This window comes from Aptenodytes patagonicus, chromosome 7 (assembly GCF_965638725.1).
Source record: "Aptenodytes patagonicus chromosome 7, bAptPat1.pri.cur, whole genome shotgun sequence".
Classification (NCBI taxonomy): Eukaryota; Metazoa; Chordata; class Aves; order Sphenisciformes; family Spheniscidae; genus Aptenodytes; species Aptenodytes patagonicus.
Window position 1 is genome coordinate 18,766,456 of NC_134955.1, and position 12,896 is coordinate 18,779,351.

Genomic DNA, 12,896 nt, shown 5'->3' on the forward strand with positions numbered 1-12,896 from the left:
GGAGCCCTCAGCCTGGATACCCAAATTAACAGTCAGAGAGATGCAAATGGCACCCTCTATCCTGCGCAGTGTGGAAGCCACCAGCAAAACCCGACACTGAGCTGTAGCATCACAACCTTGCTTCCAGGCGCTCCGTGGGCCAGGAGGCAGAGTCACGGTGCCAGCAAGTAGTAGCTCTGGCCTCTCTTCCCAGCCATGTGCTGATGTCCTGAGTGACCTTAGCAAGTCCCTTCACCTCTATGTTTTCCCCTCCAACACTGTCTCATTGGTTGTTGGCTTCTCAGAGGAGGAACTGCAGCCTTGCTTAGTGCCACCAGGTCCTGGGCTTGCTTGGGACCTTGGCACTGTGGGAGTCCTGTGACTGGTGCAATTGCTGAAATGTATTGACAGATACAGGGGAAGAGCAGCGTGCTGATGGAGCTGCCTCTTCCCTCCTCTCCGTCCCTGGACACTGGCAGGCCTGCGCAGGATATGTGCGGCAGGTTGGACAGTGAAGAGCACTCGGCTCTGCAGGCAGACCGCGGTGGTGTGCAGCCCTGCCGGGGGGAGGAGGGGGAGGCACAGATGGCAGCAGATGCTCTCATCAGTGAAAATGATTGAAGCAAAACACAAAACAAAAAAACCCCTAGCAACTGGTGAGCAGCCTAGCAAAAAACAGCACAGGGGTAGAGAAAAAAGGCCTAGACCTGACGGACCCTTGCACAGAGCCTAACTCCATGCTGCCTTCTGGCCCAGGGTAATGTTTCTCCCATCCCCAATTCATATACACACACACACACACACTCAGAGGTGTGAATATGTCCCCAGACGGCTTCTAGGCATACCAAAGCCTACCCTCACTGCCCAGTGCAAACCCATGTGCATGCCAACATGGCATGGCGGTTCAGCACTGAGGGCGAAGGAGCAGGCATGCTTCCTGCACCTGAGGGATGTTACTGCAAAGCCTCCACACAGCTTAGCTGCTGCCACCAGCCTCAGCTCCTCCGGCGTGATCGCTTTTGTGCCAGTGCAAAGGTCCTGCTCCTCTGCCCCTCCCATCCCCTGACTTTGACCCATCATGCCAGTACTCAGCAACCATGCCCCACGTTTGGCACATCTCTACACTCCTGCCCAGCTTTTCTCAGACACGTCCAGGGCGGAGGGAATCAGAGGGAATTTATTCAACGTATGATTTTTTTTTCCTTTTTCCCTTTGGCAGGAGCACCTCGCAGCACAGTCGGAGCTGCAGAATGAATTCTTCTGCAGCATGCGCTGAGCTGAATGGCACAGCACACAGCCCTCCAGCCTGCTACTTCTGCAATTAATTGCATGGTAGCTGCTTTTGCAACGTGCACGCGCAGCTCCATGCCCTGCAAGTGCTGAGCCACACTGCGCACGGGCAGATATTTCTATCGGGTAAATGGAGACAGATCCGGGACAACCCCCTGTGTGAGATACAAGGCTGCCTGGTGATGCTGCAAGTGCCTTTTGCCTGCTCAAGCATGGCAGCTCTCTTCCCTAATGGAGTGACACCATTTTGGGCTTTGCAGGAGGAAGGCTGCATGCTGGGATCCACTGGGAATCTGCTGGGCTCCATCCCAGCCATGGAGTGGGAGAGCTGGAGACCCGGCTCCCCGGGAGCACGTGGGCAGGAGCCAAAGAGGGGAGTGATGCCCTTCCCATTGTGGGATGCACAGTTCACTGCAGTCAGTATATTTCTTTATGAAACTGGGTGGTACGGAGCCTGGCGCACTCCTTCATCCGGCACCTTGCTGGGACGCCGCGGCAAGGGTGACAGGCATGCGTGCAGTGGAAACCACCGCGCTTGGTAGAAGCAGAGGCATGTCAGCCCAAGGGTCGACTCTGGCTTGAGCCATCAGCACAGTTTCGAGATGCCGATACCCCTGCGGTGGGAATACAGCACCCCACACCACAGCCAGCGCTGCCAGCTCAAGGGCGACGGGAAGCTGGCTCGGCCAGTGGCGCAAGGAACTGCATGTGAACACCAGGCAAGGTTAAAAAAAAATCATTCAGCCATTTAAAGTAATTACAGTTTGAGAAAAAGTCTCTCCTTTTTGATGGATAAGAAAGTTGGTTTGGCAGCAATTTCTTTTTCCTAGTTTTAGTTTCCTTCATGGTCAGGTTCCGATTTTAATCCCTATAGGATGCAGGAGGCTCTGCTGCGCTCTTCTGCACTTGGCCTGCCATGACAATTAGGGAGCCTGGAAAACATTTTAGCAAGAACTATTACGTGTACAAGCATAACTCGAATTCGAAACATGTAGCTGGGATGCAATCCATCTTTGGATGCGCTTGAAATCTGGGGAAGAGGAAAAAACAGAGTGAGGCAAATTATTTTAAGTGCTTTACCTGAAATAAAGCACTTCCCTTTAGCAATAAGCAACTTGCTGCATAATTTTGCTCGGCTCATGATGGTTGTGATGGGGGGGGGATGCCGGCCCTGGGGCTGAGACAATAGATCCACATCTGGTAGATGGGAGCTTAGAGCGTGAGGCTGCTTTGTTCTGCCTGCCTGATCATAACAGCATTGCCCCCGCTGTCCCCACTTAATTTCCCCTGAGGAAAATAGGGATGCTGTTTGCCCAGTCAGTGTGCCCGAGCCACCCAGAGCTGACCAGGCGCGCTTGCAGTGCTGCCCTCACTCAGGCTGGCTGCCCTCTTCCATGTAGCCACGGGTCCGCACCCGAATGCCAGAATTTCAGGTTGAACGGGATTGGGATCTAAATGGGGTTAACTCCCGGCTTTGGGAGGCAGGTGAGGTTTTGCAAGCCTCCGTCGCCACCTGCTCCTGGTCCCTGTGATCCCAGGAGCAGTTTAACAGCAGTGAATCATTTGTTTTGGTTTCTCCCCACCAGGCGCTTGGCTGCAGCGCTTTGCGCAGAAGCAGTGGGCGTGGGAGAGGTGCACGGCTTGTGGGCTGGAGCCTCTCCCACCGGCTGTGAGAACCAGCGTCCCACTGGTCCTCGGCCCTGCCGGAGCATCTCCTCCTGCTTACTGCCATTAGGGATTTTGTATAGCTCAAAACTCCTGTGTCCCCATCACCCAGGGATGCACCAGGGGGTCCATGGGGTGGCTGAGGAGAGGTTGCCGGAGATGAAGGTTCAAGAGGGAGCTCAGCTCGGCCTCTTGCTGGAATGAACAGTCCAAGGCAGGTGTCTGGCAGTCCCTCGGGACACCCCATCCTCTGCCTCTTCTTCACCACCTCCCCATCTCCTGCTTACCACCAGCCCAGCATCCTTCTCCCATCTCCTTCCTCGCACTCCTCCCTTGCACCGTGCCACCGGCCGGCTGGGGAGTGATCTTCCTGACAGCCGATCTGGGATGCTCATCTGGCAGCGGCGTGCCAGGCCCACGGTTGGAAACATTGATTTTAACCGGGGTTTGGAAAGAAACTGTTGATATCCTCTTCCTTCAGCAGGCTTTGCAAGCTCATGGCTCTCTGCCTAGATAATAGCTTTTACGAGGAAGCTTTGGGATTTTCAAACTCATTCCTTTCCCCTTCTTTTTTTCTGTTTTGCCCCTGAAAAGGGGTGTTGGGCAGGGGAGGAAACAATCCTAAGCTGAAGCAAGAGAAGTCTTTCTCAGTTTTTCCCCGTCCGGGGCGCTCTGCACGGCTGCGAGGAGGGAGCTGGGCAGGAAAACCAGCAAGAAAGGCAGAATGGAAGAAAGACCCCAGCTTTGTTCCAGCCATGCCGGGCACACTTCTGCTCCTGCTCCCACCAGGACCAAGTGCTCCAGAGCCGCTAGAGGACTGAGTGCCTGTGCTACCCCAGCATCTTGCCACCAACTATGGTAAATGTGCCGAAATCCGTGCCGTTTAGGTAGAGTAGTCCTGGTTTTGCAAAAGTTTCCCTGCTGACAGCTTTGGGTGAGCTGATTTTCTGTGGTAGGAGAAGGGTATGAACTCAGCACTGCTTATGCAATGGGAGAGTGAGATTTTTTAGCATCTCAGGGTATTATACCTCTGATGCTCTATGAGAAATGACCTTTCTGGGAAAGATTTTGCTGCCAGTAACTGTGGGAGCTCGACACCCTTCTTGAGCAAGCTGCCGGCTGCGTGTCCGGAGAGATGAGAGTTAATTTTAAAACATCCGGCATCCGTATCGGCAGGGAGGAAGGTTCCCTTGATTTCCTAAGCGCCAGCAAAACCTAAGCTTCTAAACCCTAATCCTTCTCTAAGCTGGAGCTGCCAGGCCAGGGCCAAGGACAGAGAAAAACCCCTGCTGCGTTAGACAAACCAGCCGTGCAGCTCTCCAGTGCCACCACAGTGGGATGGAGGTGAGCCCACCCCGTCCAGCCAGGAGCTGACCCGTGGGCCAGGCTCCCCCTGAAACCCCCCCAACTTCTGGGCCACTCTTTGCCACGCCGTCCTCCGAGACCGCGCTGCCTTTACATCTGTCCTTCCCCAGCTTGGGCACTTCAGAGCGAGCGAGTCCTGCGGGGCCGTCCCGGCAGCCACCCGGCTGCTCCAACTTCAGCAACAGGGTGTTTGAGGTGGGCAGAGCCAGCACGTGAACTGCAGGCAGGGTGCACTGACAGGCAGGAGGGGTGGCCCTGCCTGCGGGAGAGCTCCAGGCTCAGCGTCGCCTGCATCAGGCCAGGAGGGTAGGGCGGGAACCATCTATTAATCAAAAATACATGAAAGCGCATTTTTTTGCCAGGAGCAGCGCGGCACTGGAGGTGTCCCCCGGGAACCTCAGCAGCCAGGAGGGTCACCCCCCAGAAAGCCCTTTGCTGCTCAGGCCACTCTCTCTGCGGGGTAACCCATCTCCATGCGAGAGGGCATCACCCAAAACCACCAGGCGTGGGAGACCCCCACGCAGCCCAGCAGCCGGGTAGGGCCGGGGCTGCCCGGGATGCGCGCAGGCAGCGCGGGCCCCGGGGGGGCGGCCAGCGACGCGGCGCCGGGGCCGCGCAAGTCCCGCGGAGCTCCGCACGGCCGGGCCGGGAGGGGAGGGGGGAGCAGCGCCCGCTCCCTCCGCGCCGCTCCGCGCCCGCGGGGCTGACGTCACCCTGGCTCTGCGCCGCCCGCGCTGATTGGCTGAGGGTGACGTCAACGCTGTCTTTTTTTTTCCCCCTTCTTTTTTTTTTTTTCCTCTCCCCCCCCCCCGTTCCCGAGGCATGACCTCATCGCCGGCGCATTCCCGGCGGCGCGCGGAGCGGCGCGGAGGAGCGCGGAGCAGCGCGGAGCGGGCCCTCCCCCCCGCCCGCCGCGGCATGCGGGCCCTGCGGCGCCGGCAACGGCCGCGCCAGCGGACAGCCCGCGGAGCGGCGCGGCCGTCTGCGCCCGCCGCGCCGGGTCAGTGCATCCCCCTATAGATGTCTATAAGTGTCGGGTCTGTGCGCCCCGCGGGGGGGGGGGCGGGCGGGGGTAGACGGCGGCGCGGCGCAGTGCGCCCGCATGTGCGGAGCGGGGCCGGCATCGCGCCTAGCGCCGGCGGACAGCGCGAAAGCATATATGTGTACGTGTATATACGTATATGTAGATATAGGGCTTTGGGTTTTTACGGGGGTGGTGGAATTATTCTGGTGCAAGGAAAAAAATGGGGGGGGGGGGACGCTGGGGCTGGGGAGGGAGCAGCCCTGCAGCGGGCTACGCCGCGGGGACGGGAGGGGGGGCTGGCGCTCCGCGGCCGCGCATGTCGGGGGCGCTGCGCTTGTTTTCGGGGGGGTGGGGGGGTGGTGTGAAAATCCCACCCTGCCTTCGCGGTGTGCGTTTCCCGGGCGGTGGTGGTGCAGGTGAGGAGGGGGTTTGGGAAGCTCGGGGGAATACCCTCTGCCCTGCCGGGCCGGGGGTCGCGTATGGAGGGGTTTTTCTCTTGGGGGCTGAGAGCTGGTGTTTGAGGAACCGGTGTTAACAGCGCGGTGGTTTTTCTGATGATGAAAGAGGTTGGAGTGTCGCCCTGTGTCCTTGGCGTTTAAACGAAGCCGGCATGTGTTCAGCAGCGGGGGTTTTCATGCAACACTTCACTGCTGCGGCTCCAAAGGCGCTGCTAGCGATTAACGAGTTAAGCTGCCCGTTTAAAATAATCCCCTCCACCTCCCCTAATGTGCATGGACCGATTAACACCCCCCCAATTATTATTTAGTGATAAGTGTTGCTTTCTGTGCTGAGTGTTGGTTGTTTTTAAAGATTCCTGGTTATTTCCCTTATTGATAAATAAGTTCCTTCTCCTTCCTGCCCCCCCCCCCCCCTTTCTCCTCCCCCAGAATTAAATTCCTGAGCAACAGCAAAAGCTGATGTCAGTGCTTCAGCTTGCATTGGGGGAGCTCTGTGCACAGGTCAGTAATTTGCGGTTTTGTTAGAAGGCAGGACGCGGTGCAGTGCTGTTCTGTTAAGGATATTTGGATTTTTCTGGGCACAGATGCGTTTATCCTTCGTATTGCGGTAGTTATCAACAGCTCCCTGGAGGGAGCTGGGCGCTGCATAAGCATGTGTGGAAGAGACCGTCCCCGTCCCAAGCAGCTAGCGATGACAAATGCATTGGGAATAGTTGCCGGAGGTTTCAGTCTCCCTCTAATTTGGCGTATAAAGACAGACACCCCCCCCTCAGAGGTGGTCAGGATGCCCAAGAAGCCCTGAACAGGTAGCACTGAGGATTGTGCCTGACAGTCCAGGGACCATGTTAACCTTGAAAGCAGCTTGCCCATGGAGCGGTGTTTAACGTTCGCGTGCATTGTCTCATCCTCCTCAGCTAAGGCGAAAGGCTCGGGGCACTGCTGCCTACGCGCCCAAATGCGGCTGCAGAGAGCTTTGTTTTCGGAAGGACTCAATGCATGGGAATTGGCGCTTATGGGTTTGGCCTTGCCTCTATCAGACGGGGTTTGCTCGCGCTGTCGGAGGGCATCCGTGCCGGGAGAACTCACTCTGCAGAAGAGGTTTGTTGGGGTTTTGGGTCTGGCTGGGGGTTTCTGCACTTGCTTTGGTTTTGCTTGTAACGGTTCCCAAAACAAAATAAGCTGCAGCACCGAGAAAACCCTCCTGGCCGTAGCTGGAGGTATTTGGGATTTTAAAATGCTTGCAAAGGCTTTGCAAGTGCCTTGTCCCCAGTTTTGCCTGGCACAGCCATGCTGGCAGAGCCTGGATGTGTAGGACTGTCCGAATGGCTGGGACCAGAGAGGACAGTTTGGCGCATGAGCAGCAGATGGACGCCCAAACACCTCTTTGCAATGGCAGTAGGCAGAAATTCCTGCCCTCAGCCCATCGGCAACACGCTTGAGCAGCACAAACGCGGGGCTGGAGGGTCTCTGAGCTGAGATGGCAGCATCTCGCACCAAAAGGCTTTTAACGCAACAGATTTGGCCCCCATGGCTTGCACTTGTCCCTGCCTTGACGCAAGGTAGGGAGCAGGGAAGGAAACCCTGGATCTAGCATTGCTGTTTAAAATCTAGCCTCAGCTATACTTGGGAGAGCTGAGCAAAGTGGCCAGAGTCCTTAGGAGCATTCACTGGGGGCTCTGCCTGGAGATTATTCTTGCAAATACTGCACCATGTTTGTCTGCGGAGCATATTTTTGCTGGGTGCCAGGCACCTTGCTGACAAAGCCACTGAGGTGCCTGCCTTTGGAGAGCTTAAATTCACCTAAAATTAAATGCAAGGCCACTATTACTACCGAAACAACCCCGAGGGCTGGGAAGGACTTCTCAGTAGTGTCTGTCCCATGGATCAAATTGGATCTTGGGAGGTGGGAGAAAACTAGCTTCTCCCCCTGCAGCCACGTCACCCCAAAAAGACCTCCCCAAAGACTGGAAACCTGTTGTGGCTCTGGATTTCTGAAATTACTTCTCTTGGCATGAATATGAGCGAGTACCCACTCCATCCCTACCCCTTACCTCTGCACCAGCTGCTTTAATCTATGTAAGAGATAGGGAGTGTGTTATAGGTGCTTTTCCTCTTTGGATTTGCTTCGTTGCCTTTAAGCGAGGCTGTTCTTAGGGATCAGAGGTTAGTTTCTCTGGTGTGCAGCTCGGCTCCCAAAGCCCTGGGCGCAGGCAGCTGCAGAGCATGTTAACACTGTCAGGGATGGAAGGCGGAAAAGGAGGTCCTCCAGTGCTTGGCAGCCTTGACTTATGGTGCAGGCGCACAGGACACTGCCATCATACTGAAACAGCTCCAGCAAACTGAGTCTTGTAGGGAAGGAGGTGATAAAGAGAAGGAGCTTGCGGATTTACTCCTCTCTGCCTGGTAGGACAGCTTGGAGGTTGAAGTAGGAGAGTTTGTAGACCTTTTTGCCCTCCGCCATGGGTTTAATGGCAGTGTTAAGGGGGAGATAGCTGCAGAAACACCCGGGTGCTCCCGGTCCTCCAAAGCGCAGCCACTGGGTCTCACCCCACTCTTTTTCTTGCTGCTATGCAGAGAAACTCCTGCAGCCAGAGCAGCAATGCCGTCATCCTGTGGGGAAAGCTTCAACGTGCTCCTCTGCATCCCCATGCCCTCTGGGTTTTAAAACCTGTTTTTCAAGCTTTACATTTCTTCTCTGAAGATACACCTGTCCCGCCTGATGCCGAGTGGGAAGGAGGCACCTGACATAATTATGGGCAGGCTTGGGGAAGGGAGGTGAGTGGCCTGGGAGCATTCATCAGATAAGAAGCTAAATGAGCTCTCTGCTCAAGATTTTCTCAGGCTTGCTCAGGAGATTTGGGTGTACTTAGTGTGCAGGGTTATAACACAGCCAGGGGAACATGAGGGGGGTAAAAACTGATCATGCCAAGATGCTCTGCACTAATGGTGTCAGGGACTGCCCTCAAAGCCAGGCAGAGCTTGCAGTGTCATTAGTGGCAGTGCAGGTTCCCGCAGGGACAGCTGGTGGTTTATTGCACCCTGGTGATGGCCTGATGGCTTTGCCTGCTCCTCTGATGGAGGGGGACACCATGGCATGTGGATGTGTCACATCCCCATGGGAGAGATGGTCTGCCAGAAGCAGGCCAGCAGCTGAGATCATGGTGCGACATACCAAGCTCTGGCCACAGCGGGCGCCTTGGTCGCCCCTTCTCTTTAGCGTGAGTTCATAGAAAGGAAAATAAGGTCTTATCTCTTCCTCTTCCAAGAACTGTTTGTAGACTTTCTACCCCAAGCCTTTGGGTCAATGATGTCCAAGAGGCTCCTTTGGCTCTCAACCATCTCCGCTTCGAGCAAGGAGAGTAAGATTAAGGGATGGCCATGTTGGGGGGCCATGCCCGGCACAGAGCCCTGCCCAGCATGTGCTGCAGACTGTCATGGCTCCTGTAGGGTGGCTTGCTCCATCTCTCTGCTATTTGGTTCTTCCTCTGAGGTTTTCTAGACCCAGCTGGACAAGGTAATCTAGGCTGGTGTACAGGGGGCTTCATCCTGTGCTTTGCCCAGAGCTTCTGTGAGTTTTTTGCTTCTCTGGACCTTTAGTTTCCAAAAGTGACAGGTAATGCTTGTTTGCATGTTGCCTTGAAAGGATCGGTATTTCAGAAGACAGGTGCAGTGGTAGCCCAGGCTGGCATCAGAGGAGAACCTGGAGATGCTCACTGGAAACTGGTCCAGCGCATGGAGAGTCTCCTAGTGCAAACAGGGAGCAATAACAGCACAGAAGTGCAGGCACTGCATTGCTTGAAAGTGAAATAAGTGATGCATTTTGCACTGACTTAACTTAGCATCCCAGCAACCTATCTGGGGCTGAAAATCCTCCCTTGATTCCCTCTTTTCTTCCCACTCCTCTTATGCCTTTTCCATGTTGTTTGCCTCATGGTTACTGTTTGCCCACCTCGATGTGTGCGTGCCTGACTTGTCTGCCTTCGTTGTGCCTTTTTTAAATCAAGTCTTCAGGTCTCTTGGGGCAGAGACCTCATGTTCTTCAAGAATTTCTCCAGAGCCCTTCAGGGTGCTCTTGCAATTTGCAAAAGAGGCTCTCCGTGTAGCATTTCTGCATGCTGAGTTATAGGGAGCATAATTTCTGAGCCTACTGATGACTGGGAGCAAGTCATTTGGTGACCAGAGGGACAAGACAACTTGTTCTGATGTTGACGTTAGCTCTCCTTTAAGGGACAGAGGGGTTGGACCAGATGAGCTCCTGAGGTCCCTTCCAACCTAAATTATTCCATGACTATTCCATAAATACCCACCATCCTGCTTCTCCCAGGCTTTGGTAAAATACCTGTTATTAGGCAGTGATGGTGAGGGGGCATGAGACAAGGTGGACCACTGCTTTGATTCTGTATGGAGATTCCAATGACAGCATGACCCTGGCATCCTCCCCTCCACAGCATGCGTCCTCCAGCCCTGCTAATGATGCAGTGCGTCTTTCCGGTTCATCTCTGCCTACCCGCATTACTCATCTGGCATGTAGGTGCGTGGTGTGCCCACATCCATGGCTTTTCATCTTGCCTTTTTTCTTCTTTTTAATAGGGGATTTAGTTCTTTGAGGAGCGCTGCTGTCTAAAGCTAGCACATGATAATTCAGCTGATGCAGCAGAAGCTCTGGTAGAAATTTCAGTCCATTTATTAAGTGATTGCAGGGTTTTTTCGTCAAGCAAGTCAAGCCCTTCCCACACATTAAACCTGCGTCTGCTTAAATCACACATCTCCCATTGAAATCCAGCCCCCCCTGGGTAATGCCAGGCAATCTTTGCTCCAGACAAAGAGGGTCCCTCAGTCTCTGGGGTGTGCTGTTGAAAAGAAGCAACCGAGAAGCATCTACGGCATCCAATTGTTTTTGTGTTGCCTCTAACGACCCTCATTTCCAAGCTTGCGATGGCAGCCTGGTCCTTCTTGAGCCGTAGCTTGAGTGGAGTTATTCATGCCATCTTCATCTGCCTTGGCCGGCAGCCCTGCGTGGGGAGCGGATGGTCGCAGCCTGAGCCTCGCTTGGCACTTGAGACTGTTGAGTAGAGGGCTGGTGCGGAGAGGGTGCCAGCACCGCTGACTTGTGAGCTAGCCTGTGAAAAAACACGTTAACCGCTTTGCTGCTGTCGGTGGACCTTGCAGAGATGTCTCCGGCAGCTTTGCTAGTTCAGCGGGGCTAAGACCCAGAAGCCAAGCGAACCTGGAATTCTCCTTTACACCTTATGTGCTGCTCACTGCAGGTTTGGCTCTTCTGGTGGAAAGTCAGAAGGACACAGGCAGGGCAGGAAGGTGACCGAGAGGGACGAGCCTCCAGCTGAAACTGAGCTGCGGCTCTCTGATTTATTCTGTGGGGTGGTGAAGGGACAAAACGCCTCCCATGCATCGAGCGAAGTTGACTGCTGCAAAAAACCCGAATGCAAATCTCTGACTGGGCAGAATCTCCCCAGACACATCCTTTTGTAAAGCACTTGCATTGTACCATTAAAAATAGATCGGCGCGTTCTCTGCTTGCTTGCTGAATGCTGATGCCTGTAATTCTGTGTCATCCTTGCAATCCCTTCTGCTTTGAGCTTGGCTGCCTCTTTGTCTGGCACCTGAGCAAGGTTCATTCAGCAGTAACTGATATAAAGATAAGTGTGAGCTCTGTTGGAGTCTAGCAGGGCGGGCAGGAAGGTGAGAAGGACCGAACTGATCTTACTTAGCTGGGGGTTCAACCATCAGCCTTAAAGGGGCAAGGCTTGGTGTGATCACCTATGCTTTCTGTTGCGTGATGCAGAAGCAGGGATGAGTGAGACCTGCTGGCGTGGAAACGATTTGGAGGATGTTGAAGCTCTGGGTGGATGTCATGATGTACCTCTGGGGTTTTTTTTGAAACTGGGGTTAAAAAAAGATACTTCAGTGTCTGCCTGGAGTTGGTGAGGGGAATATTGCTGCTTGTTTCCCCCAGTGAATGAGTTCATCTAGTTTGCCACCCACAATAGCAATGATAATACGGGTTAAGAGAGAAGGCCTATGTTACAAAACAATGCAATACCCAGCTCTCAGTGAGGAGGCTAGGCTGTAGGATTTCGTACACGAAGAGCTATGGCATCTGACCAGCAAGCCGTGGCTTGGTGTGGTCAGTGGGCATGTGCTTGTCCGGGATGGTGGGGATGGAGGAAGACGTGTAAAACACTTTATTTGATCCCTGTATCACCTCAGATTAACTGAACAAAACCACCTGGTAATGAATCACAGCCCCAAAGGGAAAAGGAGAGAGTGGGGCAGGAACATCACCTTGGACTTTGCCTGTCTTGTGTGTTTTTTCTAGATAAAGGTAACCCCTCGAAACCCGGAGTTGGTGCCTCCTCACGGCTGTGATCAGAGGTAGAGCCTGAGCTGACAAGTGCTAATTCATCCCAAACCTGTGAGCAATTTAGCTATTGTGTGCATATAGGAAACTTAGCAAGCCTTGACCCAGGTCAGAAAAGCCTTGCAAAGCCTATGTTACTGCCCTGGGGGATGTCTCATCCTGTGGAAAACCAGCATAGCCCCTCGCATTTGAGTTGAATTCTGGGTCTCCTAAGGAGAGCCAGAGTTTCAGCAGGCGTAGGGTGGCGTAACTGTGGACAGTGGCCTCTGCTGGCTGGAGACCTGTGCTGGGATCTGCACCTGCACCTCAGGTTGCACTGGTTATTGTCAGAAACTGCGTAAAACCTGCCAGGAGGCAGCGACATCGTTGTTCTTCAGTGAGGTCAGGGGTCCTGTTTGTCATTTAAGTATGGGGGACTAATGACACTGCAGTGGGCAGGTGCCAGCGGACTGCCCCTGTGTTTGCTAGGTGCTTGCTTCACCAGTCTTGGCCTCACCTGTGACTGTCCCTGGCGCTCTGCTGAGATGGACAAACTCATGTCGCTTGGGATTGTCCTTAAGTAAAATGCTGGTGTATTTATGTGCAGCCTTGAAGGACCACAGCTTAATCCTGTGCTTTCTTCCACTTAGCATGTAGGCATTGTGGGAAAATAGTAGGCAGGTCCTGGAGACCCTTTCTCCGGAAGACTGCAAATGCACCCAGCAGGTATGTATGGTGTCTGGTGTCCTAGGACGAG

The 12,896-nt window shown here is 54.3% G+C and overlaps 1 protein-coding gene across 4 annotated transcripts in view; it reads left to right on the plus strand.

The window, feature by feature from the left end:
• Positions 1-4,816: 4,816 nt before the first annotated feature.
• DUSP8 (dual specificity phosphatase 8) overlaps positions 4,817-12,896 on the plus strand; it is a 42,539-nt gene continuing 34,459 nt past the window's right edge. The window contains exon 1 of one of the 4 annotated variants that reach the window (XM_076344206.1): positions 4,817-4,835. The gene's annotated coding sequence lies outside the window, so the exon portion shown is untranslated. Of the gene's footprint in view, positions 4,836-5,242; positions 5,300-5,442; positions 5,463-6,825; positions 6,880-12,896 lie in introns of those variants that run through there. The other 3 variants (XM_076344204.1, XM_076344207.1, XM_076344205.1) reach the window with 3 other exon arrangements.